A 27,736-nucleotide genomic window follows, 5' to 3' on the forward strand; every position below is an offset into this window, starting at 1 on the left:
AAATCATCTCACAGAGTTACAGCTTTCCCCTCAAGAAGCCTTTCGCTAAGACAGTACTTGTGGAATTGGCAAAGGGATATTTGGGAGCCCATAGAGGCCTATGGTGAAAAAGGAAATATCCTCAGATGAAATCTAGAAAGAAGCTTTCTGAGAAACTGCTTAGTTTTCTGTTAATTCATCTCACAGAGTTACATCTGTATTTCGTGGATCTCTTTGCTAGCCTTATTTCTGTGGAATCTGAGAACAGATATTTCGAATCCTTTTGAAGAATATAGGGCCAAAGGAAATATCCTCCGATAACAAAGAGAAAGAAGCTTTCTGTGAAACTTCTTTGTGTTTTGTGAAATCATCTCACAGAGTTACAGCTTTCCACTCAAGAAGCCTTTCTCTAAGACAGTTCTTGTGGAATTGGCAAAGGGATATTTGGAAGCCCATAGAGGCCTATGGTGAAAAAGGAAATATCCTCAGATGAAATCTGGAAAGAAGCTTTCTGAGAAACTGCTTAGTGTTCTGTTAATTCATCTCACAGAGTTACATCTGTATTTCGTGGATCTCTTTGCTAGCCTTATTTCTGTGGAATCTGAGAACAGATATTTCGGATCCCTTTGAAGACTATAGGGCCAAAGGAAATATCCTCCGATAACAAAGAGAAAGAAGCTTTCTGAGAAACTTCTTTGTGTTCTGTGAAATCATCTCACAGAGTTACAGCTTTCCCCTCAAGAAGCCTTTCGCTAAGACAGTTCTTGTGGAATTGGCAAAGGGATATTTCAGAGCCCATAGAGGCCTATGGTGAAAAAGGAAATATCCTCAGATGAAATCTGGAAAGAAGCTTTCTGAGAAACTGCTTAGTGTTCTGTTAATTCATCTCACAGAGTTACATCTGTATTTCGTGGATCTCTTTGCTAGCCTTATTTCTGTGGAATCTGAGAACAGATATTTCGGATCCATTTGAAGAATACAGGGCCAAAGGAAATATCCTCCGATAACAAAGAGAAAGAAGCTTTCTGAGAAACTTCTTTGTGTTCTGTGACATCATCTCACAGAGTTACAGCTTTCCCCTCAAGAAGCCTTTCGCTAAGACAGTTCTTGTGGAATTGGCAAAGTGAAATTTGGAAGCCCATAGAGGGCTATGGTGAAAAAGGAAATATCCTCAGATGAAATCTGGAAAGAAGCTTTCTGAGAAACTGCTCTGTGATGTGTGACTTCCACTCACAGAGTTACATCTGTATTTCGTGGATCTCTTTGCTAGCTTTATTTCTGTGGAATCTGAGAACAGATATTTCGGATCCCTTTGAAGACTATAGGGCCAAAGGAAATATCCTCCGATAACAAAGAGAAAGAAGATTTCTGAGAAACTTCTTTGTGTTCTGTGAAATCATCTCACAGAGTTACAGCTTTCCACTCAAGAAGCCTTTCCCTTAGACAGTTCTTGTGGAATTGGCAAAGGGATATTTGGGAGCCCATAGAGGGCTACGGTGAAAAAGGAAATATCCTCAGATGAAATCTGGAAAGAAGCTTTCTGAGAAACTGCTTAGTGTTCTGTTAATTCACCTCACAGAGTTACATCTGTATTTCGTGGATCTCTTTGCTAGCCTTATTTCTGTGGAATCTGAGAACAGATATTTCGGATCCCTCTGAAGACTATAGGGTCAAAGGAAATATCCTCCGATAACAAAGAGAAAGAAGCTTTCTGAGAAACTTCTTTGTGTTCTGTGAAATCATCTCACAGAGTTACAGCTTTCCCTTCAAGAAGCCTTTCGCTAAGACAGTTCTTTTGGAATTGGCAAAGGGATATTTGGAAGCCCATAGAGGGCTATGGTGAAAAAGGAAATATCCTCAGATGAAATCTGGAAAGAAGCTTTCTGAGAAACTGCTCTGTGATGTGTGACTTCCACTCACAGAGTTACATCTGTATTTCGTGGATCTCTTTGCTAGCCTTATTTCTGTGGAATCTGAGAACAGATATTTCGGATCCCTTTGAAGACTATAGGGCCAAAGGAAATATCCTCCGATAACAAAGAGAAAGAAGCTTTCTGAGAAACTTCTTTGTGTTCTGTGAAATCATCTCTCAGAGTTACAGCTTTCCACTCAAGAAGCCTTTCGCTAAGACAGTTCCTGTGGAATTGGCAAAGGGATATTTGGGAGCCCATAGAGGCCTATGGTGAAAAAGGAAATATCCTCAGATGAAATCTGGAAAGAAGCTTTCTGAGAAACTGCTTAGTGTTCTGTTAATTCACCTCACAGAGTTACATCTGTATTTCGTGGATCTCTTTGCTAGCCTTATTTCTCTGGAATCTGAGAACAGATATTTCGGATCCCTTTGAAGACTATAGGGCCAAAGGAAATATCCTCCGATAACAAAGAGAAAGAAGCTTTCTGAGAAACTTCTTTGTGTTCTGTGAAATCATCTCACAGAGTTACAGCTTTCCCTTCAAGAAGCCTTTCGCTAAGACAGTTCTTTTGGAATTGGCAAAGGGATATTTGGAAGCCCATAGAGGGCTATGGTGAAAAAGGAAATATCCTCAGATGAAATCTGGAAAGAAGCTTTCTGAGAAACTGCTCTGTGATGTGTGACTTCCACTCACAGAGTTACATCTGTATTTCGTGGATCTCTTTGCTAGCCTTATTTCTGTGGAATCTGAGAACAGATATTTCGGATCCCTTTGAAGACTATGGGGCCAAAGGAAATATCCTCCGATAACAAAGAGAAAGAAGCTTTCTGAGAAACTTCTTTGTGTTCTGTGAAATCATCTCACAGAGTTACAGCTTTCCACTCAAGAAGCCTTTCGCTAAGACAGTTCTTGTGGAATTGGCAAAGGGATATTTGGGAGCCCATAGAGGCCTATGGTGAAAAAGGAAATATCCTCAGATGAAATCTGGAAAGAAGCTTTCTGAGAAACTGCTTAGTGTTCTGTTAATTCATCTCACAGAGTTACATCTGTATTTCGTGGATCTCTTTGCTAGCCTTATTTCTCTGGAATCTGAGAACAGATATTTCGGATCCCTTTGAAGACTATAGGGCCAAAGGAAATATCCTCCGATAACAAAGAGAAAGAAGCTTTCTGAGAAACTTCTTTGTGTTTTGTGAAATCATCTCACAGAGTTACAGCTTTCCACTCAAGAAGCCTTTCGCTAAGACAGTTCTTGAGGAATTGGCAAAGGGATATTTGGGAGCCCATAGAGGCCTAGGGTGAAAAAGGAAATATCCTCAGATGAAATCTGGAAAGAAGCTTTCTGAGAAACTGCTTAGTGTTCTGTTAATTCATCTCACAGAGTTAGATCTGTATTTCGTGGATCTCTTGGCTAGCCTTATTTCTGTGGAATCTGAGAACAGATATTTCGGATCCCTTTGAAGACTATAGGGCCAAAGGAAATATCCTCCGAAAACAAAGAGAAAGAAGCTTTCTGAGAAACTTCTTTGTGTTCTGTGAAATCATCTCACAGAGTTACAGCTTTCCCCTCAAGAAGCCTTTCGCTAAGACAGTTCTTGTGGAATTGGCAAAGGGATATTTGCAAGCCCATAGAGGGCTATGGTGAAAAAGGAAATATCCTCAGATGAAATCAGGAAAGAAGCTTTCTGAGAAACTGCTCTGTGATGTGTGACTTCCACTCACAGAGTTAGATCTGTATTTCGTGGATCTCTTCGCTAGCCTTATTTCTGTGGAATCTGAGAACAGATATTTCGGATCCCTTTGAAGACTATAGGGCCAAAGGAAATATCCTCCGATAACAAAGAGAAAGAAGCTTTCTGAGAAACTTCTTTGTGTTCTGTGAAATCATCTCACAGAGTTACAGCTTTCCCCTCAAGAAGCCTTTCGCTAAGACAGTTCTTGTGGAATTGGGAAAGGGATATTTGGCAGCCCATAGAGGCCTATGGTGAAAAAGGAAATATCCTCAGATGAAATCTGGAAAGAAGCTTTCTGAGAAACTGCTCTGTGATGTGTGACTTCCACTCACAGAGTTACATCTGTATTTCCTGGATCTCTTTGCTAGCCTTATTTCTGTGGAATCTGAGAACAGATATTTCGGATCCCTTTGAAGACTATAGGGCCAAAGGAAATATCCTCCGATAACAAAGAGAAAGAAGCTTTCTGAGAAACTTCTTTGTGTTCTGTGAAATCATCTCTCAGAGTTACAGCTTTCCACTCAAGAAGCCTTTCGCTAAGACAGTTCCTGTGGAATTGGCAAAGGGATATTTGGGAGCCCATAGAGGCCTATGGTGAAAAAGGAAATATCCTCAGATGAAATCTGGAAAGAAGCTTTCTGAGAAACTGCTTAGTGTTCTGTTAATTCACCTCACAGAGTTACATCTGTATTTCGTGGATCTCTTTGCTAGCCTTATTTCTCTGGAATCTGAGAACAGATATTTCGGATCCCTTTGAAGACTATAGGGCCAAAGGAAATATCCTCCGATAACAAAGAGAAAGAAGCTTTCTGAGAAACTTCTTTGTGTTCTGTGAAATCATCTCACAGAGTTACAGCTTTCCCTTCAAGAAGCCTTTCGCTAAGACAGTTCTTTTGGAATTGGCAAAGGGATATTTGGAAGCCCATAGAGGGCTATGGTGAAAAAGGAAATATCCTCAGATGAAATCTGGAAAGAAGCTTTCTGAGAAACTGCTCTGTGATGTGTGACTTCCACTCACAGAGTTACATCTGTATTTCGTGGATCTCTTTGCTAGCCTTATTTCTGTGGAATCTGAGAACAGATATTTCGGATCCCTTTGAAGACTATGGGGCCAAAGGAAATATCCTCCGATAACAAAGAGAAAGAAGCTTTCTGAGAAACTTCTTTGTGTTCTGTGAAATCATCTCACAGAGTTACAGCTTTCCACTCAAGAAGCCTTTCGCTAAGACAGTTCTTGTGGAATTGGCAAAGGGATATTTGGGAGCCCATAGAGGCCTATGGTGAAAAAGGAAATATCCTCAGATGAAATCTGGAAAGAAGCTTTCTGAGAAACTGCTTAGTGTTCTGTTAATTCATCTCACAGAGTTACATCTGTATTTCGTGGATCTCTTTGCTAGCCTTATTTCTCTGGAATCTGAGAACAGATATTTCGGATCCCTTTGAAGACTATAGGGCCAAAGGAAATATCCTCCGATAACAAAGAGAAAGAAGCTTTCTGAGAAACTTCTTTGTGTTTTGTGAAATCATCTCACAGAGTTACAGCTTTCCACTCAAGAAGCCTTTCGCTAAGACAGTTCTTGAGGAATTGGCAAAGGGATATTTGGGAGCCCATAGAGGCCTAGGGTGAAAAAGGAAATATCCTCAGATGAAATCTGGAAAGAAGCTTTCTGAGAAACTGCTTAGTGTTCTGTTAATTCATCTCACAGAGTTAGATCTGTATTTCGTGGATCTCTTGGCTAGCCTTATTTCTGTGGAATCTGAGAACAGATATTTCGGATCCCTTTGAAGACTATAGGGCCAAAGGAAATATCCTCCGAAAACAAAGAGAAAGAAGCTTTCTGAGAAACTTCTTTGTGTTCTGTGAAATCATCTCACAGAGTTACAGCTTTCCCCTCAAGAAGCCTTTCGCTAAGACAGTTCTTGTGGAATTGGCAAAGGGATATTTGCAAGCCCATAGAGGGCTATGGTGAAAAAGGAAATATCCTCAGATGAAATCAGGAAAGAAGCTTTCTGAGAAACTGCTCTGTGATGTGTGACTTCCACTCACAGAGTTAGATCTGTATTTCGTGGATCTCTTCGCTAGCCTTATTTCTGTGGAATCTGAGAACAGATATTTCGGATCCCTTTGAAGACTATAGGGCCAAAGGAAATATCCTCCGATAACAAAGAGAAAGAAGCTTTCTGAGAAACTTCTTTGTGTTCTGTGAAATCATCTCACAGAGTTACAGCTTTCCCCTCAAGAAGCCTTTCGCTAAGACAGTTCTTGTGGAATTGGGAAAGGGATATTTGGCAGCCCATAGAGGCCTATGGTGAAAAAGGAAATATCCTCAGATGAAATCTGGAAAGAAGCTTTCTGAGAAACTGCTCTGTGATGTGTGACTTCCACTCACAGAGTTACATCTGTATTTCCTGGATCTCTTTGCTAGCCTTATTTCTGGGGAATCTGAGAACAGATATTTCGGATCCCATTGAAGACTATAGGGCCAAAGGAAATATCCTCCGATAACAAAGAGAAAGAAGCTTTCTGAAAAACTTCTTTGTGTTCTGTGAAATCATCTCACAGAGTTACAGCTTTCCCCTCAAGAAGCCTTTCGCTAAGACAGTTCTTGTGGATTTGGCAAAGGGATATTTGGGAGCCCATAGAGGCCTATGGTGAAAAAGGAAATATCCTCAGATGAAATCTGGAAAGAAGCTTTCTGAGAAACTGCTCTGTGATGTGTGACTTCCACTCACAGAGTTACATCTGTATTTCGTGGATCTCCTTGCTAGCCTTATTTCTGTGGAATCTGAGAACAGATATTTCGGATCCCTTTGAAGACTATAGGGCCAAAGGAAATATCCTCCGATAACAAAGAGAAAGAAGCTTTCTGAGAAACTTCTTTGTGTTCTGTGAAATCATCTCACAGAGTTACAGCTTTCCCCTCAAGAAGCCTTTCGCTAAGACAGTTCTTGTGGAATTGGCAAAGGGATATTTCAGAGCCCATAGAGGCCTATGGTGAAAAAGGAAATATCCTCAGATGAAATCTGGAAAGAAGCTTTCTGAGAAACTGCTTAGTGTTCTGTTAATTCATCTCACAGAGGTACATCTGTATTTCGTGGATCTCTTTGCTAGCCTTATTTCTGTGGAATCTGAGAACAGATATTTCGGATCCATTTGAAGAATACAGGGACAAAGGAAATATCCTCCGATAACAAAGAGAAAGAAGCTTTCTGAGAAACTTCTTTGTGTTCTGTGAAATCATCTCACAGAGTTACAGCTTTCCCCTCAAGAAGCCTTTCGCTAAGACAGTTCTTGTGGAATTGGAAAAGGGATATTTGGGAGCCCATAGAGGCCTACGGTGAAAAAGGAAATATCCTCAGATGAAATCTGGAAAAAAGCTTTCTGAGAAACTGCTTAGTGTTCTGTTAATTCAACTCACAGAGTTACATCTGTATTTCGTGGATCTCTTTGCTAGCCTTATTTCTGTGGAATCTGAGAACAGATATTTCGGATCCCTTTGAAGACTATAGGGCCAAAGGAAATATCCTCCGATAACAAAGAGAAAGAAGCTTTCTGAAAAACTTCTTTGTGTTCTGTGAAATCATCTCACAGAGTTACAGCTTTCCCCTCAAGAAGCCTTTCGCTAAGACAGTTCTTGTGGAATTGGCAAAGTGAAATTTGGAAGCCCATAGAGGGCTATGGTGAAAAAGGTAATATCCTCAGATGAAATCTGGAAAGAAGCTTTCTGAGAAGCTGCTCTGTTATGTGTGACTTCCACTCACAGAGTTACATCTGTATTTCGTGGATCTCTTTGCTAGCCTTATTTCTGTGGAATCTGAGAACAGATATTTCGGATCCCTTTGAAGACTATAGGGCCTAAGGAAATATCCTCCGATAACAAAGAGAAAGAAGCTTTCTGAGAAACTTCTTTGTGTTCTGTGATATCATCTCACAGAGTTACAGCTTTCCACTCAAGAAGCCTTTCGCTAAGACAGTTCTTGTGGAATTGGCAAAGGGATATTTGGGAGCCCATAGAGGCCTATGGTGAAAAAGGAAATATCCTCAGATGAAATCTGGAAAGAAGCTTTCTGAGAAACTGCTTAGTGTTCTGTTAATTCATCTCACAGAGTTACATCTGTATTTCGTGGATCTCTTTGCTAGCCTTATTTCTGTGGAATCTGAGAACAGATATTTCGGATCCCTTTGAAGACTATAGGGCCAAAGGAAATATCCTCCGATAACAAAGAGAAAGAAGCTTTCTGAGAAACTTCTTTGTGTTCTGTGAAATCATCTCACAGAGTTACAGCTTTCCCCTCAAGAAGCCTTTCGCTAAGCAGTTCTTGTGGAATTGGCAAAGTGAAATTTGGAAGCCCATAGAGGGCTATGGTGAAAAAGGAAATATCCTCAGATGAAATCTGGAAAGAAGCTTTCTGAGAGGCTGCTCTGTTATGTGTGACTTCCACTCACAGAGTTACATCTGTATTTCGTGGATCTCTTTGCTAGCCTTATTTCTGTGGAATCTGAGAACAGATATTTCGGATCCCTTTGAAGACTATAGGGCCTAAGGAAATATCCTCCGATAACAAAGAGAAAGAAGCTTTCTGAGAAACTTCTTTGTGTTCTGTGAAATCATCTCACAGAGTTACAGCTTTCCCCTCAAGAAGCCTTTCGCTAAGACAGTTCTTGTGGAATTGGCAATGGGATATTTGGGAGCCCATAGAGGCCTATGGTGAAAAAGGAAATATCCTCAGATGAAATCTGGAAAGAAGCTTTCTGAGAAACTGCTTAGGGTTCTGTTAATTCATCTCACAGAGTTACATCTGTATTTCGTGGATCTCTTTGCTAGCCTTATTTCTATGGAATCGGAGAACAGATATTTCGGATCCCTTTGAAGACTATAGGGCCAAAGGAAATATCCTCCGATAACAAAGAGAAAGAAGCTTTCTGAGAAACTTCTTTGTGTTCCGTGAAATCATCTCACTAAGTTGCAGCTTTCCCTTCAAGAAGCCTTTCACTAAGACAGTTCTTGTGGAATTGGGAAAGTGATATTTCGAAGCCCATAGAGGGCTATGGTGAAAAAGGAAATATCCTCATTTGAAATCTGGAAAGAAGCTTTGTGAGAAACTGCTTAGTGTTCTGTTAATTCACCTCACAGAGTTACATCTGTATTTCGTGGATCTCTTTGCTAGCCTTATTTCTGTGGAATCTGAGAACAGATATTTCGGATCCCTTTGAAGACTATAGGGCCAAAGGAAATATCCCCCGATAACAAAGAGAAAGAATCTTTCTGATAAACTTCTTTGTGTTCTGTGAAATCATCTCACAGAGTTACAGCTTTCCCTTCAAGAAGCCTTTCCCTTAGACAGTTCTTGTGGAATTGGCAAAGGGATATTTGGGAGCCCATAGAGGGCTACGGTGAAAAAGGAAATATCCTCAGATGAAATCTGGAAAGAAGCTTTCTGAGAAACTGCTTAGTGTTCTGTTAATTCACCTCACAGAGTTACATCTGTATTTCGTGGATCTCTTTGCTAGCCTTATTTCTGTGGAATCTGAGAAGAGATATTTCGGATCCCTCTGAAGACTATAGGGTCAAAGGAAATATCCTCCGATAACAAAGAGAAAGAAGGTTTCTGAGAAACTTCTTTGTGTTCTGTGAAATCATCTCACAGAGTTACAGCTTTCCCTTCAAGAAGCCTTTCGCTAAGACAGTTCTTTTGGAATTGGCAAAGGGATATTTGGAAGCCCATAGAGGGCTATGGTGAAAAAGGAAATATCCTCAGATGAAATCTGGAAAGAAGCTTTCTGAGAAACTGCTCTGTGATGTGTGACTTCCACTCACAGAGTTACATCTGTATTTCGTGGATCTCTTTGCTAGCCTTATTTCTGTGGAATCTGAGAACAGATATTTCGGATCCCTTTGAAGACTATAGGGCCAAAGGAAATATCCTCCGATAACAAAGAGAAAGAAGCTTTCTGAGAAACTTCTTTGTGTTCTGTGAAATCATCTCACAGAGTTACAGCTTTCCACTCAAGAAGCCTTTCGCTAAGACAGTTCTTGTGGAATTGGCAAAGGGATATTTGGGAGCCCATAGAGGCCTATGGTGAAAAAGGAAATATCCTCAGATGAAATCTGGAAAGAAGCTTTCTGAGAAACTGCTTAGTGTTCTGTTAATTCATCTCACAGAGTTACATCTATATTTCGTGGATCTCTTTGCTAGCCTTATTTCTCTGGAATCTGAGAACAGATATTTCGGATCCCTTTGAAGACTATAGGGCCAAAGGAAATATCCTCCGATAACAAAGAGAAAGAAGCTTTCTGAGAAACTTCTTTGTGTTCTGTGAAATCATCTCACAGAGTTACAGCTTTCCACTCAAGAAGCCTTTCGCTAAGACAGTTCTTGAGGAATTGGCAAAGGGATATTTGGGAGCCCATAGAGGCCTAGGGTGAAAAAGGAAATATCCTCAGATGAAATCTGGAAAGAAGCTTTCTGAGAAACTGCTTAGTGTTCTGTTAATTCATCTCACAGAGTTACATCTGTATTTCGTGGATCTCTTGGCTAGCCTTATTTCTGTGGAATCTGAGAACAGATATTTCGGATCCCTTTGAAGACTATAGGGCCAAAGGAAATATCCTCCGAAAACAAAGAGAAAGAAGCTTTCTGAGAAACTTCTTTGTGTTCTGTGAAATCATCTCACAGAGTTACAGCTTTCCCCTCAAGAAGCCTTTCGCTAAGACAGTTCTTGTGGAATTGGCAAAGGGATATTTGCAAGCCCATAGAGGGCTATGGTGAAAAAGGAAATATCCTCAGATGAAATCAGGAAAGAAGTTTTCTGAGAAACTGCTCTGTGATGTGTGACTTCCACTCATAGAGTTACATCTGTATTTCGTGGATCTCTTCGCTAGCCTTATTTCTGTGGAATCTGAGAACAGATATTTCGGATCCCTTTGAAGACTATAGGGCCAAAGGAAATATCCTCCGATAACAAAGAGAAAGAAGCTTTCTGAGAAACTTCTTTGTGTTCTGTGAAATCATCTCACAGAGTTACAGCTTTCCCCTCAAGAAGCCTTTCGCTAAGACAGTTCTTGTGGAATTGGCAAAGGGATATTTGGGAGCCCATAGAGGCCTATGGTGAAAAAGGAAATATCCTCAGATGAAATCTGGAAAGAAGCTTTCTGAGAAACTGCTCTGTGATGTGTGACTTCCACTCACAGAGTTACATCTGTATTTCCTGGATCTCTTTGCTAGCCTTATTTCTGGGGAATCTGAGAACAGATATTTCGGATCCCTTTGAAGACTATAGGGCCAAAGGAAATATCCTCCGATAACAAAGAGAAAGAAGCTTTCTGAGAAACTTCTTTGTGTTCTGTGAAATCATCTCACAGAGTTACAGCTTTCCCCTCAAGAAGCCTTTCGCTAAGACAGTTCTTGTGGAATTGGCAAAGGGATATTTGGGAGCCCATAGAGGCCTACGGTGAAAAAGGAAATATCCTCAGATGAAATCTGGAAAGAAGCTTTCTGAGAAACTGCTTAGTGTTCTGTTAATTCATCTCACAGAGGTACATCTGTATTTCGTGGATCTCTTTGCTAGCCTTATTTCTGTGGAATCTGAGAACAGATATTTCGGATCCATTTGAAGAATACAGGGACAAAGGAAATATCCTCCGATAACAAAGAGAAAGAAGCTTTCTGAGAAACTTCTTTGTGTTCTGTGAAATCATCTCACAGAGTTACAGCTTTCCCCTCAAGAAGCCTTTCGCTAAGACAGTTCTTGTGGAATTGGCAAAGGGATATTTGGGAGCCCATAGAGGCCTACGGTGAAAAAGGAAATATCCTCAGATGAAATCTGGAAAAAAGCTTTCTGAGAAACTGCTTAGTGTTCTGTTAATTCAACTCACAGAGTTACATCTGTATTTCGTAGATCTCTTTGCTAGCCTTATTTCTGTGGAATCTGAGAACAGATATTTCGGATCCCTTTGAAGACTATAGGGCCAAAGGAAATATCCTCCGATAACAAAGAGAAAGAAGCTTTCTGAGAAACTTCTTTGTGTTCTGTGAAATCATCTCACAGAGTTACAGCTTTCCCCTCAAGAAGCCTTTCGCTAAGACAGTTCTTGTGGAATTGGCAAAGTGAAATTTGGAAGCCCATAGAGGGCTATGGTGAAAAAGGAAATATCCTCAGATGAATTCTGGAAAGAAGCTTTCCGAGAAACTGCTCTGTGATGTGTGACTTCCACTCACAGAGTTACATCTGTATTTCGTGGATCTCTTTGCTAGCTTTATTTCTGTGGAATCTGAGAACAGATATTTCGGATCCCTTTGAAGACTATAGGGCCAAAGGAAATATCCTCCCATAACAAAGAGAAAGAAGATTTCTGAGAAACTTCTTTGTGTTCTGTGAAATCATCTCACAGAGTTACAGCTTTCCACTCAAGAAGCCTTTCGCTAAGACGGTTCTTGTGGAATTGGCAAAGGGATATTTGGATGCCCATAGAGGGCTATGGTGAAAAAGGAAATATCCTCAGATGAAATCTGGAAAGAAACTTTCTGAGAAACTGCTTACTGTTCTGTTAATTCATCTCACAGAGTTACATCTGTATCGTGGATCTCTTTGCAACCCTTATTTCTGTGATATCTGAGAACAGATATTTCGGATCCCTTTGAAGACTATAGGGCCAAAGGAAATATCCTCTGATAACAAAGAGAAAGAAGCTTTCTGAGAAACCTCTTTGTGTTCTGTGAAATCATCTCACAGAGTTACAGCTTTCCCCTCAAGAAGCCTTTCGCTAAGACAGTACTTGTGGAATTGGCAAAGGGATATTTGGGAGCCCATAGAGGCCTATGGTGAAAAAGGAAATATCCTCAGATGAAATCTAGAAAGAAGCTTTCTGAGAAACTGCTTAGTTTTCTGTTAATTCATCTCACAGAGTTACATCTGTATTTCGTGGATCTCTTTGCTAGCCTTATTTCTGTGGAATCTGAGAACAGATATTTCGAATCCTTTTGAAGAATATAGGGCCAAAGGAAATATCCTCCGATAACATAGAGAAAGAAGCTTTCTGTGAAACTTCTTTGTGTTTTGTGAAATCATCTCACAGAGTTACAGCCTTCCACTCAAGAAGCCTTTCTCTAAGACAGTTCTTGTGGAATTGGCAAAGGGATATTTGGAAGCCCATAGAGGCCTATGGTGAAAAAGGAAATATCCTCAGACGAAATCTGGAAAGAAGCTTTCTGAGAAACTGCTTAGTGTTCTGTTAATTCATCTCACAGAGTTACATCTGTATTTCGTGGATCTCTTTGCTAGCCTTATTTCTGTGGAATCTGAGAACAGATATTTCGAATCCCTTTGAAGACTATAGGGCCAAAGGAAATATCCTCCGATAACAAAGAGAAAGAAGCTTTCTGAGAAACTTCTTTCTGTTCTGTGAAATCATCTCACAGAGTTACAGCTTTCCCCTCAAGAAGCCTTTCGCTAAGACAGTTCTTGTGGAATTGGCAAAGGGATATTTCAGAGCCCATAGAGGCCTATGGTGAAAAAGGAAATATCCTCAGATGAAATCTGGAAAGAAGCTTTCTGAGAAACTGCTTAGTGTTCTGTTAATTCATCTCACAGAGTTACATCTGTATTTCGTGGATCTCTTTGCTAGCCTTATTTCTGTGGAATCTGAGAACAGATATTTCGGATCCATTTGAAGAATACAGGGACAAAGGAAATATCCTCCGATAACAAAGAGAAAGAAGCTTTCTGAGAAACTTCTTTGTGTTCTGTGACATCATCTCACAGAGTTACAGCTTTCCCCTCAAGAAGCCTTTCGCTAAGACAGTTCTTGTGGAATTGGCAAAGTGAAATTTGGAAGCCCATAGAGGGCTATGGTGAAAAAGGAAATATCCTCAGATGAAATCTGGAAAGAAGCTTTCTGAGAAACTGCTCTGTGATGTGTCTTCCACTCACAGAGTTACATCTGTATTTCGTGGATCTCTTTGCTAGCTTTATTTCTGTGGAATCTGAGAACAGATATTTCGGATCCCTTTGAAGACTATAGGGCCAAAGGAAATATCCTCCGATAACAAAGAGAAAGATTTCTGAGAAACTTCTTTGTGTTCTGTGAAATCATCTCACAGAGTTACAGCTTTCCACTCAAGAAGCCTTTCCCTTAGACAGTTCTTGTGGAATTGGCAAAGGGATATTTGGGAGCCCATAGAGGGCTACGGTGAAAAAGGAAATATCCTCAGATGAAATCTGGAAAGAAGCTTTCTGAGAAACTGCTTAGTGTTCTGTTAATTCACCTCACAGAGTTACATCTGTATTTCGTGGATCTCTTTGCTAGCCTTATTTCTGTGGAATCTGAGAACAGATATTTCGGATCCCTCTGAAGACTATAGGGTCAAAGGAAATATCCTCCGATAACAAAGAGAAAGAAGCTTTCTGAGAAACTTCTTTGTGTTCTGTGAAATCATCTCACAGAGTTACAGCTTTCCCTTCAAGAAGCCTTTCGCTAAGACAGTTCTTTTGGAATTGGCAAAGGGATATTTGGAAGCCCATAGAGGGCTATGGTGAAAAAGGAAATATCCTCAGATGAAATCTGGAAAGAAGCTTTCTGAGAAACTGCTCTGTGATGTGTGACTTCCACTCACAGAGTTACATCTGTATTTCGTGGATCTCTTTGCTAGCCTTATTTCTGTGGAATCTGAGAACAGATATTTCGGATCCCTTTGAAGACTATAGGGCCAAAGGAAATATCCTCCGATAACAAAGAGAAAGAAGCTTTCTGAGAAACTTCTTTGTGTTCTGTGAAATCATCTCACAGAGTTACAGCTTTCCACTCAAGAAGCCTTTCGCTAAGACAGTTCTTGTGGAATTGGCAAAGGGATATTTGGGAGCCCATAGAGGCCTATGGTGAAAAAGGAAATATCCTCAGATGAAATCTGGAAAGAAGCTTTCTGAGAAACTGCTTAGTGTTCTGTTAATTCACCTCACAGAGTTACATCTGTATTTCGTGGATCTCTTTGCTAGCCTTATTTCTGTGGAATCTGAGAACAGATATTTCGGATCCCTTTGAAGACTATAGGGCCAAAGGAAATATCCTCCGATAACAAAGAGAAAGAAGCTTTCTGAGAAACTTCTTTGTGTTCTGTGAAATCATCTCACAGAGTTCCAGCTGTCCCTTCAAGAAGCCTTTCGCTAAGACAGTTCTTTTGGAATTGGCAAAGGGATATTTGGAAGCCCATAGAGGGCTATGGTGAAAAAGGAAATATCCTCAGATGAAATCTGGAAAGAAGCTTTCTGAGAAACTGCTCTGTGATGTGGGACTTCCACTCACAGAGTTACATCTGTATTTCGTGGATCTCTTTGCTAGCCTTATTTCTGTGGAATCTGAGAACAGATATTTCGGATCCCTTTGAAGACTATAGGGCCAAAGGAAATATCCTCCGATAACAAAGAGAAAGAAGCTTTCTGAGAAACTTCTTTGTGTTCTGTGAAATCATCTCACAGAGTTACAGCTTTCCACTCAAGAAGCCTTTCGCTAAGACAGTTCTTGTGGAATTGGCAAAGGGATATTTGGGAGCTCATAGAGGCCTATGGTGAAAAAGGAAATATCCTCAGATGAAATCTGGAAAGAAGCTTTCTGAGAAACTGCTCTGTGATGTGTGACTTCCACTCAAAGAGTTACATCTGTATTTCGTGGATCTCTTTGCTAGCCTTATTTCTCTGGAATCTGAGAACAGATATTTCGGATCCCTTTGAAGACTATAGGGCCAAAGGAAATATCCTCCGATAACAAAGAGAAAGAAGCTTTCTGAGAAACTTCTTTGTGTTTTGTGAAATCATCTCACAGAGTTACAGCTTTCCACTCAAGAAGCCTTTCGCTAAGACAGTTCTTGAGGAATTGGCAAAGGGATATTTGGGAGCCCATAGAGGCCTAGGGTGAAAAAGGAAATATCCTCAGATGAAATCTGGAAAGAAGTTTTCTGAGAAACTGCTTAGTGTTCTGTTAATTCATCTCACAGAGTTACAACTGTATTTCGTGGATCTCTTGGCTTGCCTTATTTCTGTGGAATCTGAGAACAGATATTTCGGATCCCTTTGAAGACTATAGGGCCAAAGGAAATATCCTCCGAAAACAAAGAGAAAGAAGCTTTCTGAGAAACTTCTTTGTGTTCTGTGAAATCATCTCACAGAGTTACAGCTTTCCCCTCAAGAAGCCTTTCGCTAAGACAGTTCTTGTGGAATTGGCAAAGGGATATTTGCAAGCCCATAGAGGGCTATGGTGAAAAAGGAAATATCCTCAGATGAAATCAGGAAAGAAGCTTTCTGAGAAACTGCTCTGTGATGTGTGACTTCCACTCACAGAGTTAGATCTGTATTTCGTGGATCTCTTCGCTAGCCTTATTTCTGTGGAATCTGAGAACAGATATTTCGGATCCCTTTGAAGACTATAGGGCCAAAGGAAATATCCTCCGATAACAAAGAGAAAGAAGCTTTCTGAGAAACTTCTTTGTGTTCTGTGAAATCATCTCACAGAGTTACAGCTTTCCCCTCAAGAAGCCTTTCGCTAAGACAGTTCTTGTGGAATTGGCAAAGGGATATTTGGCAGCCCATAGAGGCCTATGGTGAAAAAGGAAATATCCTCAGATGAAATCTGGAAAGAAGCTTTCTTGGAAACTGCTCTGTGATGTGTGACTTCCACTCACAGAGTTACATCTGTATTTCCTGGATCTCTTTGCTAGCCTTATTTCTGGGGAATCTGAGAACAGATATTTCGGATCCCTTTGAAGACTATAGGGCCAAAGGAAATATCCTCCGATAACAAAGAGAAAGAAGCTTTCTGAAAAACTTCTTTCTGTTCTGTGAAATCATCTCACAGAGTTACAGCTTTCCCCTCAAGAAGCCTTTCGCTAAGACAGTTCTTGTGGAATTGGCAAAGGGATATTTGGGAGCCCATAGAGGCCTATGGTGAAAAAGGAAATATCCTCAGATGAAATCTGGAAAGAAGCTTTCTGAGAAACTGCTCTGTGATGTGTGACTTCCACTCACAGAGTTACATCTGTATTTCGTGGATCTCCTTGCTAGCCTTATTTCTGTGGAATCTGAGAACAGATATTTCGGATCCCTTTGAAGACTATAGGGCCAAAGGAAATATCCTCCGATAACAAAGAGAAAGAAGCTTTCTGAGAAACTTCTTTGTGTTCTGTGAAATCATCTCACAGAGTTACAGCTTTCCCCTCAAGAAGCTTTTCGCTAAGACAGTTCTTGTGGAATTGGCAAAGGGATATTTCAGAGCCCATAGGCCTATGGTGAAAAAGGAAATATCCTCAGATGAAATCTGGAAAGAAGCTTTCTGAGAAACTGCTTAGTGTTCTGTTAATTCATCTCACAGAGGTACATCTGTATTTCGTGGATCTCTTTGCTAGCCTTATTTCTGTGGAATCTGAGAACAGATATTTCGGATCCATTTGAAGAATACAGGGACAAAGGAAATATCCTCCGATAACAAAGAGAAAGAAGCTTTCTGAGAAACTTCTTTGTGTTCTGTGAAATCATCTCACAGAGTTACAGCTTTCCCCTCAAGAAGCCTTTCGCTAAGTCAGTTCTTGTGGAATTGGAAAAGGGATATTTGGGAGCCCATAGAGGCCTACGGTGAAAAAGGAAATATCCTCAGATGAAATCTGGAAAAAAGCTTTCTGAGAAACTGCTTAGTGTTCTGTTAATTCAACTCACAGAGTTACATCTGTATTTCGTGGATCTCTTTGCTAGCCTTATTTCTGTGGAATCTGAGAACAGATATTTCGGATCCCTTTGAAGACTATAGGGCCAAAGGAAATATCCTCCGATAACAAAGAGAAAGAAGCTTTCTGAGAAACTTCTTTGTGTTCTGTGAAATCATCTCACAGAGTTACAGCTTTCCACTCAAGAAGCCTTTCGCTAAGACAGTTCTTGTGGAATTGGCAAAGGGATATTTGGGAGCCCATGGAGGCCTATGGTGAAAAAGGAAATATCCTCAGATGAAATCTGGAAAGAAGCTTTCTGAGAAACTGCTCTGTGATGTGTGACTTCCACTCACAGAGTTACATCTGTATTTCGTGGATCTCTTTGCTAGCCTTATTTCTGGGGAATCTGAGAACAGATATTTCTTATCCCTTTGAAGACTATAGGGCCAAAGGAAATATCCTCCGATAACAAAGAGAAAGAAGCTTTCTGAGAAACTTCTTTGTGTTCTGTGAAATCATCTCACAGAGTTACAGCTTTCCCCTCAAGAAGCCTTTCGCTAAGACAGTTCTTGTGGAATTGGCAAAGGGATATTTGGGAGCCCATAGAGGCCTATGGTGAAAAAGGAAATATCCTCAGATGATATCTGGAAAGAAGCTTTCTGAGAAACTGCTCTGTGATGTTTGACTTCCACTCACAGAGCTACATCTGAATTTCGTGGATCTCTTTGCTAGCCTTATATCTGTGGAATCTGAGAACAGATATTTCGGATCCCTTTGAAGACTATAGGGCCAAAGGAAATATCCTCCGATAACAAAGAGAAAGAAGCTTTCTGAGAAACTTCTTTGTGTTCTGTGAAATCATCTCACAGAGTTACAGCTTTCCCTTCAAGAAGCCTTTCCCTTAGCCAGTTCTTGTGGAATTGGCAAAGGGATATTTGGAAGACCATAGAGGGCTATGGTGAAAAAGGTAATATCCTCAGATGAAATCTGGAAAGAAGCTTTCTGAGAAACTGCTCTGTGATGTGTGAATACCACTCACAGAGTTACATCTGTATTTCGTGGATCTCTTTGCTAGCCTTATTTCTGTGGAATCTGAGAACAGATATTTCGGATCCCTTTGAAGACTATAGGGCCAAAGGAAATATCCTCCGATAACAAAGAGAAAGAAGCTTTCTGATAAACTTCTTTGTGTTCTGTGAAATCATCTCACAGAGTTACAGCTTTCCACTCAAGAAGCCTTTCGCTAAGACAGTTCTTGTGGAATTGGCAAAGGGATATTTGGAAGACCATAGAGGGCTATGGTGAAAAAGGTAATATCCTCAGAGGAAATCTGGAAAGAAGCTTTCTGAGAAACTGCTTAGTGTTCTGTTAATTCACCTCACAGAGTTACATCTGTATTTCGTGGATCTCTTTGCTAGCCCTATTTCTGTGGAATCTGAGAACAGATATTTCGGATCCCTTTGAAGACTATAGGGTCAAAGGAAATATCCTCCGATAACAAAGAGAATGAAGCTTTCTGAGAAACTTCTTTGAGTTCTGTGAAATCATCTCACAGAGTTACAGCTTTCCCCTCAAGAAGCCTTTCGCTAAGACAGTTCTTGTGGAATTGGCAAAGGGATATTTGGAAACCCATAGTGGGCTATGGTGAAAAAGGAAATATACTCAGATGAAATCTAGAAAGAAGCTTTCTGAGAAACTGCTCTGTGATGTGTGACTTCCACTCACAGAGTTACATCTGTATTTCCTGGATCTCTTTGCTAGCCTTATTTCTGTGGAATCTGAGAACAGATATTTCGGATCCCTTTGAAGACTATAGGGCCAAAGGAAATATCCTCCGATAACAAAGAGAAAGAAGCTTTCTGAGAAACTTCTTTGTGTTCTGTGAAATCATCTCACAGAGTTACAGCTTTCCACTCAAGAAGCCTTTCGCTAAGACAGTTCTTGTGGAATTGGAAAAGTGATATTTGGGAGCCCATACAGGACTATGGTGAAAAAGGAAATATCCTCAGATGAAATCTGGAAAGAAGCTTTCTGAGAAACTGCTTAGTCTTCTGTTAATTCATCTCACAGAGTTACATCTGTATTTCGTGGATCTCTTGGCTAGCCTTATTTCTGTGGAATCTGAGAACAGATATTTCGGATCCCTTTGAAGACTATAGGGCCAAAGGAAATATCCTCCGATAACAAAGAGAAAGAAGCTTTCTGAGAGACTTCTTTCTGTTCTGTGAAATCATCACACAGCGTTACAGCTTTCCACTCAAGAAGCCTTTCGCTAAGACACTTCTTGTGGAATTGGCAAAGTGATATTTGTAAGCCCATAGAGGGCTATGGTGAAAAAGGTAACATCCTCAGATGAAATCTGGAAAGACGCTTTCTGAGAAACTGCTCTGTGATGTGTGACTTCCACTCACAGAGTTACATCTTTATTTCGTGGATCTCTTTGCTAGCCTTATTTTGTGGAATCTGAGAACAGATATTTTGGATCCCTTTGAAGACTATAGGGTCAAAGGAAATATCCTCCGATAACAAAGAGAAAGAAGCTTTCTGAGAAACTTCTTTGTGTTCTGTGAAATCATCTCACAGAGTTACAGCTTTCCCTTCAAGAAGCCTTTCGCTAAGACAGTTCTTGTGGAATTGGCAAAGTGATATTTGGAAGCCCATAGAGGCCTATGGTGAAAAAGGAAATATCCTCAGATGAAATCTGGAAAGAAGCTTTCTGAGAAACTGCTCTGTGATGTGTGACTTCCACTCAAAGAGTTACATCTGTATTTCGTGGATCTCTTTGCTAGCCTTATTTCTCTGGAATCTGAGAACAGATATTTCGGATCCCTTTGAAGACTATAGGGCCAAAGGAAATATCCTCCGATAACAAAGAGAAAGAAGCTTTCTGAGAAACTTCTTTGTGTTTTGTGAAATCATCTCACAGAGTTACAGCTTTCCACTCAAGAAGCCTTTCGCTAAGACAGTTCTTGAGGAATTGGCAAAGGGATATTTGGGAGCCCATAGAGGCCTAGGGTGAAAAAGGAAATATCCTCAGATGAAATCTGGAAAGAAGTTTTCTGAGAAACTGCTTAGTGTTCTGTTAATTCATCTCACAGAGTTACATCTGTATTTCGTGGATCTCTTGGCTAGCCTTATTTCTGTGGAATCTGAGAACAGATATTTCGGATCCCTTTGAAGACTATAGGGCCAAAGGAAATATCCTCCGAAAACAAAGAGAAAGAAGCTTTCTGAGAAACTTCTTTGTGTTCTGTGAAATCATCTCACAGAGTTACAGCTTTCCCCTCAAGAAGCCTTTCGCTAAGACAGTTCTTGTGGAATTGGCAAAGGGATATTTGCAAGCCCATAGAGGGCTAAGGTGAAAAAGGAAATATCCTCAGATGAAATCAGGAAAGAAGCTTTCTGAGAAACTGCTCTGTGATGTGTGACTTCCACTCACAGAGTTAGATCTGTATTTCGTGGATCTCTTCGCTAGCCTTATTTCTGTGGAATCTGAGAACAGATATTTCGGATCCCTTTGAAGACTATAGGGCCAAAGGAAATATCCTCCGATAACAAAGAGAAAGAAGCTTTCTGAGAAACTTCTTTGTGTTCTGTGAAATCATCTCACAGAGTTACAGCTTTCCCCTCAAGAAGCCTTTCGCTAAGACAGTTCTTGTGGAATTGGCAAAGGGATATTTGGCAGCCCATAGAGGCCTATGGTGAAAAAGGAAATATCCTCAGATGAAATCTGGAAAGAAGCTTTCTTGGAAACTGCTCTGTGATGTGTGACTTCCACTCACAGAGTTACATCTGTATTTCCTGGATCTCTTTGCTAGCCTTATTTCTGGGGAATCTGAGAACAGATATTTCGGATCCCTTTGAAGACTATAGGGCCAAAGGAAATATCCTCCGATAACAAAGAGAAAGAAGCTTTCTGAAAAACTTCTTTGTGTTCTGTGAAATCATCTCACAGAGTTACAGCTTTCCACTCAAGAAGCCTTTCGCTAAGACAGTTCTTGTGGAATTGGCAAAGGGATATTTGGAAGACCATAGAGGGCTATGGTGAAAAAGGTAATATCCTCAGAGGAAATCTGGAAAGAAGCTTTCTGAGAAACTGCTTAGTGTTCTGTTAATTCACCTCACAGAGTTACATCTGTATTTCGTGGATCTCTTTGCTAGCCCTATTTCTGTGGAATCTGAGAACAGATATTTCGGATCCCTTTGAAGACTATAGGGTCAAAGGAAATATCCTCCGATAACAAAGAGAATGAAGCTTTCTGAGAAACTTCTTTGAGTTCTGTGAAATCATCTCACAGAGTTACAGCTTTCCCCTCAAGAAGCCTTTCGCTAAGACAGTTCTTGTGGAATTGGCAAAGGGATATTTGGAAACCCATAGTGGGCTATGGTGAAAAAGGAAATATACTCAGATGAAATCTAGAAAGAAGCTTTCTGAGAAACTGCTCTGTGATGTGTGACTTCCACTCACAGAGTTACATCTGTATTTCCTGGATCTCTTTGCTAGCCTTATTTCTGTGGAATCTGAGAACAGATATTTCGGATCCCTTTGAAGACTATAGGGCCAAAGGAAATATCCTCCGATAACAAAGAGAAAGAAGCTTTCTGAGAAACTTCTTTGTGTTCTGTGAAATCATCTCACAGAGTTACAGCTTTCCACTCAAGAAGCCTTTCGCTAAGACAGTTCTTGTGGAATTGGAAAAGTGATATTTGGGAGCCCATACAGGACTATGGTGAAAAAGGAAATATCCTCAGATGAAATCTGGAAAGAAGCTTTCTGAGAAACTGCTTAGTCTTCTGTTAATTCATCTCACAGAGTTACATCTGTATTTCGTGGATCTCTTGGCTAGCCTTATTTCTGTGGAATCTGAGAACAGATATTTCGGATCCCTTTGAAGACTATAGGGCCAAAGGAAATATCCTCCGATAACAAAGAGAAAGAAGCTTTCTGAGAGACTTCTTTCTGTTCTGTGAAATCATCACACAGCGTTACAGCTTTCCACTCAAGAAGCCTTTCGCTAAGACACTTCTTGTGGAATTGGCAAAGTGATATTTGTAAGCCCATAGAGGGCTATGGTGAAAAAGGTAACATCCTCAGATGAAATCTGGAAAGACGCTTTCTGAGAAACTGCTCTGTGATGTGTGACTTCCACTCACAGAGTTACATCTTTATTTCGTGGATCTCTTTGCTAGCCTTATTTTGTGGAATCTGAGAACAGATATTTTGGATCCCTTTGAAGACTATAGGGTCAAAGGAAATATCCTCCGATAACAAAGAGAAAGAAGCTTTCTGAGAAACTTCTTTGTGTTCTGTGAAATCATCTCACAGAGTTACAGCTTTCCCTTCAAGAAGCCTTTCGCTAAGACAGTTCTTGTGGAATTGGCAAAGTGATATTTGGAAGCCCATAGAGGCCTATGGTGAAAAAGGAAATATCCTCAGATGAAATCTGGAAAGAAGCTTTCTGAGAAACTGCTCTGTGATGTGTGACTTCCACTCAAAGAGTTACATCTGTATTTCGTGGATCTCTTTGCTAGCCTTATTTCTCTGGAATCTGAGAACAGATATTTCGGATCCCTTTGAAGACTATAGGGCCAAAGGAAATATCCTCCGATAACAAAGAGAAAGAAGCTTTCTGAGAAACTTCTTTGTGTTTTGTGAAATCATCTCACAGAGTTACAGCTTTCCACTCAAGAAGCCTTTCGCTAAGACAGTTCTTGAGGAATTGGCAAAGGGATATTTGGGAGCCCATAGAGGCCTAGGGTGAAAAAGGAAATATCCTCAGATGAAATCTGGAAAGAAGTTTTCTGAGAAACTGCTTAGTGTTCTGTTAATTCATCTCACAGAGTTACATCTGTATTTCGTGGATCTCTTGGCTAGCCTTATTTCTGTGGAATCTGAGAACAGATATTTCGGATCCCTTTGAAGACTATAGGGCCAAAGGAAATATCCTCCGAAAACAAAGAGAAAGAAGCTTTCTGAGAAACTTCTTTGTGTTCTGTGAAATCATCTCACAGAGTTACAGCTTTCCCCTCAAGAAGCCTTTCGCTAAGACAGTTCTTGTGGAATTGGCAAAGGGATATTTGCAAGCCCATAGAGGGCTAAGGTGAAAAAGGAAATATCCTCAGATGAAATCAGGAAAGAAGCTTTCTGAGAAACTGCTCTGTGATGTGTGACTTCCACTCACAGAGTTAGATCTGTATTTCGTGGATCTCTTCGCTAGCCTTATTTCTGTGGAATCTGAGAACAGATATTTCGGATCCCTTTGAAGACTATAGGGCCAAAGGAAATATCCTCCGATAACAAAGAGAAAGAAGCTTTCTGAGAAACTTCTTTGTGTTCTGTGAAATCATCTCACAGAGTTACAGCTTTCCCCTCAAGAAGCCTTTCGCTAAGACAGTTCTTGTGGAATTGGCAAAGGGATATTTGGCAGCCCATAGAGGCCTATGGTGAAAAAGGAAATATCCTCAGATGAAATCTGGAAAGAAGCTTTCTTGGAAACTGCTCTGTGATGTGTGACTTCCACTCACAGAGTTACATCTGTATTTCCTGGATCTCTTTGCTAGCCTTATTTCTGGGGAATCTGAGAACAGATATTTCGGATCCCTTTGAAGACTATAGGGCCAAAGGAAATATCCTCCGATAACAAAGAGAAAGAAGCTTTCTGAAAAACTTCTTTCTGTTCTGTGAAATCATCTCACAGAGTTACAGCTTTCCCCTCAAGAAGCCTTTCGCTAAGACAGTTCTTGTGGAATTGGCAAAGGGATATTTGGGAGCCCATAGAGGCCTATGGTGAAAAAGGAAATATCCTCAGATGAAATCTGGAAAGAAGCTTTCTGAGAAACTGCTCTGTGATGTGTGACTTCCACTCACAGAGTTACATCTGTATTTCGTGGATCTCCTTGCTAGCCTTATTTCTGTGGAATCTGAGAACAGATATTTCGGATCCCTTTGAAGACTATAGGGCCAAAGGAAATATCCTCCGATAACAAAGAGAAAGAAGCTTTCTAAGAAACTTCTTTGTGTTCTGTGAAATCATCTCACAGAGTTACAGCTTTCCCCTCAAGAAGCTTTTCGCTAAGACAGTTCTTGTGGAATTGGCAAAGGGATATTTCAGAGCCCATAGAGGCCTATGGTGAAAAAGGAAATATCCTCAGATGAAATCTGGAAAGAAGCTTTCTGAGAAACTGCTTAGTGTTCTGTTAATTCATCTCACAGAGGTACATCTGTATTTCGTGGATCTCTTTGCTAGCCTTATTTCTGTGGAATCTGAGAACAGATATTTCGGATCCATTTGAAGAATACAGGGACAAAGGAAATATCCTCCGATAACAAAGAGAAAGAAGCTTTCTGAGAAACTTCTTTGTGTTCTGTGAAATCATCTCACAGAGTTACAGCTTTCCCCTCAAGAAGCCTTTCGCTAAGTCAGTTCTTGTGGAATTGGAAAAGGGATATTTGGGAGCCCATAGAGGCCTACGGTGAAAAAGGAAATATCCTCAGATGAAATCTGGAAAAAAGCTTTCTGAGAAACTGCTTAGTGTTCTGTTAATTCAACTCACAGAGTTACATCTGTATTTCGTGGATCTCTTTGCTAGCCTTATTTCTGTGGAATCTGAGAACAGATATTTCGGATCCCTTTGAAGACTATAGGGCCAAAGGAAATATCCTCCGATAACAAAGAGAAAGAAGCTTTCTAAGAAACTTCTTTGTGTTCTGTGAAATCATCTCACAGAGTTACAGCTTTCCCCTCAAGAAGCCTTTCGCTAAGACAGTTCTTGTGGAATTGGCAAAGTGAAATTTGGAAGCCCATAGAGGGCTATGGTGAAAAAGGAAATATCCTCAGATGAATTCTGGAAAGAAGCTTTCTGAGAAACTGCTCTGTGATGTGTGACTTCCACTCACAGAGTTACATCTGTATTTCGTGGATCTCTTTGCTAGCCTTATTTCTGTGGAATCTGAGAACAGATATTTCGGATCCATTTGAAGAGTACAGGGACAAAGGAAATATCCTCCGATAACAAAGAGAAAGAAGCTTTCTGAGAAACTTCTTTGTGTTCTGTGACATCATCTCACAGAGTTACAGCTTTCCCTTCAAGAAGCCTTTCGCTAAGACAGTTCTTGTGGAATTGGCAAAGTGAAATTTGGAAGCCCATAGAGGGCTATGGTGAAAAAGGAAATATCCTCAGATGAAATCTTGAAAGAAGCTTTCTGAGAAACTGCTCTGTGATGTGTGACTTCCACTCACAGAGTTACATCTGTATTTCGTGGATCTCTTTGCTAGCTTTATTTCTGTGGAATCTGAGAACAGATATTTCGGATCCCTTTGAAGACTATAGGGCCAAAGGAAATATCCTCCGATAACAAAGAGAAAGAAGATTTCTGAGAAACTTCTTTGTGTTCTGTGAAATCATCTCACAGAGTTACAGCTTTCCACTCAAGAAGCCTTTCGCTAAGACAGTTCTTGTGGAATTGGCAAAGGGATATTTGGATGCCCATAGAGGGCTACGGTGAAAAAGGAAATATCCTCAGATGAAATCTGGAAAGAAGCTTTCTGAGAAACTGCTTAGTGTTCTGTTAATTCATCTCACAGAGTTACATCTGTATTTCGTGGATCTCTTTGCTAGCCTTTTTCTGTGGAATCTGAGAACAGATATTTCGGATCCCTTTGAAGACTATAGGGCCAAAGGAAATATCCTCCGATAACAAAGAGAAAGAAGCTTTCTGAGAAACTTCTTTGTGTTCTGTGAAATCATGTCACAGAGTTACAGCTTTCCCCTCAAGAAGCCTTTCGCTAAGACAGTTCTTGTGGAATTGGCAAAGGGATATTTCAGAGCCCATAGAGGCCTATGGTGAAAAAGGAAATATCCTCAGATGAAATCTGGAAAGAAGCTTTCTGAGAAACTGCTTAGTGTTCGGTTAATTCATCTCACAGAGTTACATCTGTATTTCATGGATCTCTTTGCTAGCCTTATTTCTGTGGAATCTGAGAACAGATATTTCGGATCCATTTGAAGAATACAGGGACAAGGGAAATATCCTCCGATAACAAAGAGAAAGAAGCTTTCTGAGAAACTTCTTGGTGTTCTGTGAAATCATGTCACAGAGTTACAGCTTTCCCCTAAAGAAGCCTTTCGCTAAGACAGTTCTTGTGGAATTGGCAAAGGGATATTTGGGAGCCCATAGAGGCCTATGGTGAAAAAGGAAATATCCTCAGATGAAATCTGGAAAGAAGCTTTCTGAGAAACTGCTTACTGTTCTGTTAATTCATCTCACAGAGTTACATCTGTATTTCGTGGATCTCTTTGCTAGCCTTATTTCTGTGGAATCTGAGAACAGATATTTCGGATCCCTTTGAAGACTATAGGGCCAAAGGAAATATCCTCCGATAACAAAGAGAAAGAAGCTTTCTGAGAAACTTCTTTGTGTTCTGTGAAATCTTCTCACACAGTTACAGCTTTCCACTCAAGAAGCCTTTCGCTAAGACAGTTCTTGTGGAATTGGCAAAGGGATATTTGGGAGCCCATAAAGGCCTATGGTGAAAAAGGAAATATCCTCAGAAGAAATCTGGAAAGAAGCTTTCTGAGAAACTGCTCTGTGATGTGTGACTTCCACTCACAGAGTTACATCTGTATTTCCTGGATCTCTTTGCTAGCCTTATTTCTGTGGAATCTGAGAACAGATATTTCGGATCCCTTTGAAGACTATAGGGCCAAAGGAAATATCCTCCGATAACAAAGAGAAAGAAGCTTTCTGAGAAACTTCTTTGTGTTCCGTGAAATCATCTCACAGAGTTGCAGCTTTCCCTTCAAGAATCCTTTCCCTAAGACAGTTCTTGTGGAATTCGAAAAGTGATATTTGGGAGCCCATAGAGGGCTATGGTGAAAAAGGAAATATCCTCAGATGAAATCTGGAAAGAAGCTTTCTGAGAAACTGCTTAGTGTTCTGTTAATTCACCTCACAGAGTTACATCTGTATTTCGTGGATCTCTTTGCTAGCCTTATTTCTGTGGAATCTGAGAACAGATATTTCGGATCCCTTTGAAGACTATAGGGCCAAAGGAAATATCCTCCGATAACAAAGAGAAAGAAGCTTTCTGAGAAACTTCTTTGTGTTCTGTGAAATCATCTCACAGAGTTACAGCTTTCCCTTCAAGAAGCCTTTCGCTAAGACAGGTTTTGTGGAATTGGCACAGGGATATTTGGAAGCCCATAGAGGGCTATGGTGAAAAAGGAAATATCCTAAGATGAAATCTGGAAAGAAGCTTTCTGAGAAACTGCTCTGTGATGTGTGACTTCCACTCACAGAGTTACATCTGTATTTCCTGGATCTCTTTGCTAGCCTTATTTCTGTGGAATCTGAGAACAGATATTTCGGATCCCTTTGAAGACTATAGGGCCAAAGGAAATATCCTCCGATAACAAAGAGAA

This window comes from Macaca mulatta, chromosome 17 (genome assembly GCF_049350105.2).
Source record: "Macaca mulatta isolate MMU2019108-1 chromosome 17, T2T-MMU8v2.0, whole genome shotgun sequence".
NCBI classification, from domain to species: domain Eukaryota; kingdom Metazoa; phylum Chordata; class Mammalia; order Primates; family Cercopithecidae; genus Macaca; species Macaca mulatta.